This window comes from Lithobates pipiens, unplaced genomic scaffold (genome assembly GCF_037356315.1).
Source record: "Lithobates pipiens isolate NorthernLeopardFrog02 unplaced genomic scaffold, aLitPip1_a1.2 Scaffold_22, whole genome shotgun sequence".
NCBI lineage: Eukaryota > Metazoa > Chordata > Amphibia > Anura > Ranidae > Lithobates > Lithobates pipiens.
In genome coordinates this window covers 307,211,294-307,217,380 of record NW_027507784.1, presented here as the reverse complement: position 1 = coordinate 307,217,380, position 6,087 = coordinate 307,211,294, and positions in this window count along the sequence as shown.

The following is a 6,087-nucleotide window of genomic DNA, read 5'->3' as shown; positions in this document are numbered from 1 at the left end:
TGCAGACTTGTCCTACAGACCTGGCAGAGCTGCATGGCATGCCCGAACATTACAAACTTACGTTAAATCCCTGACACATGTAAAGACACCCCACCCTTCTCTTCAAGGTTCCATATACTGGGTGAGATTTGCTGCTTTCTGCTCATGTGCAGGAAAGTTTTGCTCTGACAAGTCTTATAGACCCATGGCATGTCTGCACATGCGATCGATGTGCGCACATATTGTGATTCACATTTCAAGGCAAGGACGCAGAAGCAAATTAATAATAAAAAATAAATAAGGTTCCTCCATCTTCACAACCAGTGTAGATGGAGGACTCTCCCTGGCCTGGCTATCGTATTCTGACAACCACCAATGTCACCCCTCAGAATACCCAAGCAGTGCCGGTGTTCTGATACATATATCGTCCAGCCATCTAGAAGGGTCCGCCCCGTACTGTGCAGGCGCATCGCTTGCGCAATACGGAGCAGAAGATTCGGAAAATCTCTGAAGATGAACGTGCCCTGTGCCGTGAGTCGAAGTGCAAGCCCCACCATCCAAATGGACATAGGGGTGCACATTTTAGAGGGCCGCTCGCCACGCTTCAGGCACGGTCTTTCTGCGCTCGGCTCTTTTTATTCTAACTCTATGTCCACTTGGATGGTGGGGCTTGAACCTGGACTCACGGCGTAGGCGCCGTTCATCTTCGGCTATTTTTGGAATGTGGATGTACACAGCGGACACTATCCGATGGGGGACATTATATGATAGTACACCGGCAGATGAATCACTTCCTGTTCTGATGAGAAATGTAAAATTTTAGATTTTTCCTTTCTGTACAGATGTTCTGCTCATCAGGACAGGAGGGGAGTGTTTGGGGGGGACAATAAAACCTGACAAATGTTCTAACTCTTCCTTTTCAAATGTAGGTAGAGTTCAGCATCTCAGCCATTATAGAACGTTATTAGATACGATACAGTAGCTGGGATGGTAAGATATAAGCACAAAGATGAAACGATAAACTGCACCAAGTCAGTTATTTCATGTAAGCTATATTTATATTATTATATAACCTCCAATCATTGGTTTCAAGAATCAGTATAAGATATTGTATAAGCTAGTAGATTGCAAACCAATAAAGCTGAATTCCAGGGATATATTTTATTGCATCATTATATTGGTCCAGGCTGCACCAGTATAAGTGAACATTTGTCATACCTGTGGGATCCCCGTGGAAGATGCATATTCACTGTAGTTGTTGCCACTACTATGCATGGCTGCCCTGCAGCATAGTAACCACAGGGGGTTACCAACGTGGCGACGACATCATTCAAAGAATGACTTGCATTTTCGTCCAGTGATTGCAAGAAGTTCTCTGACTGGATGAGGTGGGAGGTGGGGCCATGAGGTCATGATCTCCACTTGGTCCAATCAATCAGAGAACATCTTGAAAAATACAAAGCATTCTGTGAAGGACACCAGCGCTGAGTGGGCGCCCTCCTGTGTTCTATATGCAACAGGGCAGCAGCTGGGCACAGGAGTTAGATCCCTGTAGTAGCAACGACTGCTGCAGTGTACCTATGCTTCCAGAGGTAAGACATATGCATTCTTACAATGGTCCAATATATATATATGTAAAGCGCTGCATAAATTGACGGAGCTATGTACGCTATATTACCAAAAGTGGGACACCTGCCTTTACACGCACATGAACTTTAATGGCATCCCAGTCTTAGTTTGTAGGGTGCAATATTCAGTTGGCTCACCCTTTGCAGCTATAACAGCTTCAACTCTTTTGGGAAAGCTGTCCACAAGGTTTAGGAGTGTGTCTATGGGAATGTTTGACCATTCTTCCAAAAGCACATTTGTGAGGTCAGGCACTGATGTGGATAAGAAGGCCTGGCTCACAGTCTCTGCTCTAATTCATCCAAAGGTGTTCTATTGGGCTGAGGTTTAGGACACTGTGCAGGCCAGTCAAGCACCCCAAACGACTTCATCTGTGTCTTTATGGACCGTGCTTAGTGCCTCAACCTAATAGAACACCTTTGGGATCAATTAGAGCAGAGACTACAAGACAGCCCCTTTTGTCCAACATCAGTGCCTGACCTCACAAATGAGCTTCTGGAAGAATGGTCAAACATTCCCACAGACACACTCCTAAACCTTGTGGACAGCCTTCCTAGAAGAGTTGAGGCTGTTAAAACTGCAAAGGGTGGACCAACTCAACATTCAACCCTATGGAATAAGACTGGGATGCCATTAAAGTTTATGTGTGTGTGTAAAGGCAGGTGTGCCAATACTTTTGGTAATATAGTGTATCTACCTGTAATAAAGAAATAAATACTGTAAGTAAAATCCATACCTGAAGTTAAGCTTTAATCATTTGGAATACAAAACAAAATCTTCCTGGCCTTTGACAGCACCAGTCAGCAAAGAATGCAGTAAGCAGTACATATTTTGGATATTGGATATCATGGGGTTCAGCAAAAACGGAAAAAGATCAAAATTCAATGCAAATTTTACTGCTTCATTAGGAAACTGCTTGACTTTTTTTTTGATTTACTGAAGTTTAATAAGCAGCTAAATATTTTATAACTTTTTAACCTAACTCGTTAAACATGAATTTCTCAATTTTGTATAAGTATAGACAAACTTGACAAGTTAAAGTGTTACCAAACCCACAACAGTCTGTATATGCAGTAAAGCGTGCTGGTTATGCCCACTGTGGAACCTAATGGGTTAATCCTCTGCATTGTGTAAAAAGGCTGTTTGATCTCACCTTCTCTGACCCTCCCCTTCTTCCAGAATCCCCAAACCATCTCCTCATAGAACAGAGGCAAGGGGAAAATCTGCACATGCTCAGTTTGGTATGCAATGCTAGAGACTTTGTTTTTTTGGGAGAGTGCATGTAATCAGCACAGGGCCAATCAGAACTGACCAAACAGAGGATCAGGGGTCCTGCATCCTCAATCAGGGGAAAATGAAGACTTCAATGCAAGCTTTAACCAGACACTGATAGAAGTCACAAGACTGCTTTAACTGCCAATGAGAAAAGGCATTTTGCAGTTTAAATTTACTAAAATAATTGCATTTCCATGTTCTGTGTACTGTGGCAGACCAGATATAGTGAATGTAGAGTCCTGGGTTTAGGAACACTTTAATTAGTGAATCTGCCAGCAGTGGCTATTTCTAGTAATCCAGATCTCCACTCCTAAACTGATATTAAAAGTTCAAATTTTCACCCCGTTTCATACACTTCAAGTCGTACATCTCCACTGATGGGTATATGGGGAAAATTCAAAATGACATGCGTTCCAGAGAGGGATGGCCTACAAAGAACAACCACCATTTGTGGTCACCTAGGAACAAGGAATAGCGTAAAAGCTTTTTAGAGGAGGCATGGACTAAGACCTATATATCTGGACACATTCACTCTATCTGTTCATTATCTGGAGAAAAAATAATACATACATAATACAATACAAATTTCTATTCGCATACATCATAAAAATCATTAAAATGACATGAAGCATATCCAAAAGTAGTGAGTAATGGTATAATAGCATATATGTGTAGCCATGGTGTTGCAGCAAGTAACAAACAATCCGCCAAATCACCCCACTGTCAGACTTCATATATCACTTTCAGAGACAATGAACAGTCTTTTGCGAGCTTTGTTTTTTTTGTTGTTTTATTGGGGGTACAACTTGGATAGGGATTAAGAATACGGGATGCCCATAGGATAAGTTATTGCCATCATATTTAAGGATTTAGTACATTCTGAATAAAGTTGGAGCCAGAAGATTAAATGTGCAAATTGAATTAGATACGAATCTCCTCCTGAATCTCCATGCAGACTGTTGCACCTCCTGCGGCTCAACGTGCGCAGACTATTCCATCTAATGCCGCGTACACACAGTCAGACTTTCTGATGGCAAATGTGCGATCAGAGCTTGTTGTCAGAAATTCCGACTGTGTGTAGGCTCCATCGGACAGTTTCCATCGGAATTTCCGTCGCACAAAATTTGAGATCTGGTTCTCAAATTTTCCGACAACAAAATCCGTTTGTGTAAATTCCGATTGTGTGTACACAATTCCAACGCACAAAATTCCACGCATGCTCGGAATCAAGCAGAAAAGCCGCACTGGCTATTGAACTTCATTTTTCTTGGTTTGTCGTATGTGTTGTACTTCACCGCATTCTTGACGTTTGGAATTTCCAACCAGCTTCGTGCGACCGTGTGTATGCAAGACAAGTTTGAGCCAACATCCGTTGGAAAAAATACCATTTTGTTGTCGGAATGTGCGATCGTGTGTACGCGGCATACGACTTCTCTTACCATCCGACTGTGTGGTGGCAGAGACCTCACTAATGACTGTGTATTATTATTATTATTATTATTATTATAATTAGTGATGGGCGAACTTCTGACGGGACGTTTCGCGAACGCGAAACGCGAACGCGGCCGATAATTCGCGAACCGTAACGTTCGCGGCGCGGCCCATTGACTTCAATGGGAGGCGAACTTTACAAACCTACAGGTCAAATTTGCAGCCACAAAATAATTACTAGCTGTGCACACATAGTCCCACCACATGGCCAATGACATAACACATGTATGAGGTGAATCTGGGATCGACAAAAACAAGCATTCTTTTTTTATATGTGAAACATATAAATGTGACAATTCATGTAAATTGTGACAATTCAGGACTGTGGAGCGCCTGAAGGCAATGGAGGAGAGGGAAGGTCAGTGTAAGCAAAGAAGAGGGTGCAGGAGATGATCAACCGTACCGTGATAGAGAGCACTGACATCAGCAGCGTGACATACAGCAATGACACCTGCACCGTGATAGAGTGATCTGACACCAGCACCGTGATAGAAAGCACTGACATCAGCAGTGTGACATACAGCAATGACACCTGCACCGTGATAGAGTGATCTGACACCAGCACCGTGATAGAGAGCACTGACACCAGCAGCGTGACATACAGAAATGACACCTGCACCGTGATAGAGTGATCTGACACCAGCACCGTGATAGAGAGCACTGACATCAGCAGCGTGACATACAGCAATGACACCTGCACCGTGATAGAGTAATCTGACACCAGCACCATGATAGAGAGCACTGACATCAGCAGCGTGACATACAGCAATGACACCTGCACCGTGATAGAGTGATCTGACACCAGCACCGTGATAGAGAGCACTGACATCAGCAGCGTGACATACAGCAATGACACCTGCACCGTGATAGAGTGATCTGACACCAGCACCGTGATAGAGAGCACTGACATCAGCAGCATGACATAAAGCACTCACACCAGCACCGTGATATACAGCACTGACACCAGCACCGTGATATACAGCACTGACACCTGCTCCGTAAGCAGCCCCAGGAGGAAGTCAGCATAGCACAGGGATGGTGGGAGCCCCTCATAATGAGCATAGCACAGGGATGGTGGGAGCCCCTCATAATATGCACAGCAGAGGTACAGCCCCAGGAGTAAGTCAGCATAGCACAGGGATGGTGGGAGCCCCTCATAATAAGCAGCCCCAGGAGGAAGTCAGCACAGCACAGTGATCTGACACCAGCACCGTGATAGAGAGCACTGACATCAGCAGCGTGACATACAGCAATGACACCTGCACCGTAATAGAGGGATCTGACACCAGCACCGTGATAGAAAGCACTGACATCAGCAGCGTGACATAAAGCACTCACACCAGCACCGTGATATACAGCACTGACACCAGCACCGTGATATACAGCACTGACACCTGCTCCGTAAGCAGCCCCAGGAGGAAGTCAGCATAGCACAGGGATGGTGGGAGCCCCTCATAATGAGCATAGCACAGGGATGGTGGGAGCCCCTCATAATATGCACAGCAGAGGTACAGCCCCAGGAGTAAGTCAGCATAGCACAGGGATGGTGGGAGCCCCTCATAATAAGCAGCCCCAGGAGGAAGTCAGCACAGCACAGGGATGGTGGGAGCCCCTCATAATAAGCAGCCCCAGGAGGATGTCAGCATAGCACAGGGATGGTGGGAGCCCCTCATAATAAGCAGCCCCAGGAGGAAGTCAGCACAGCACAGGGATGGT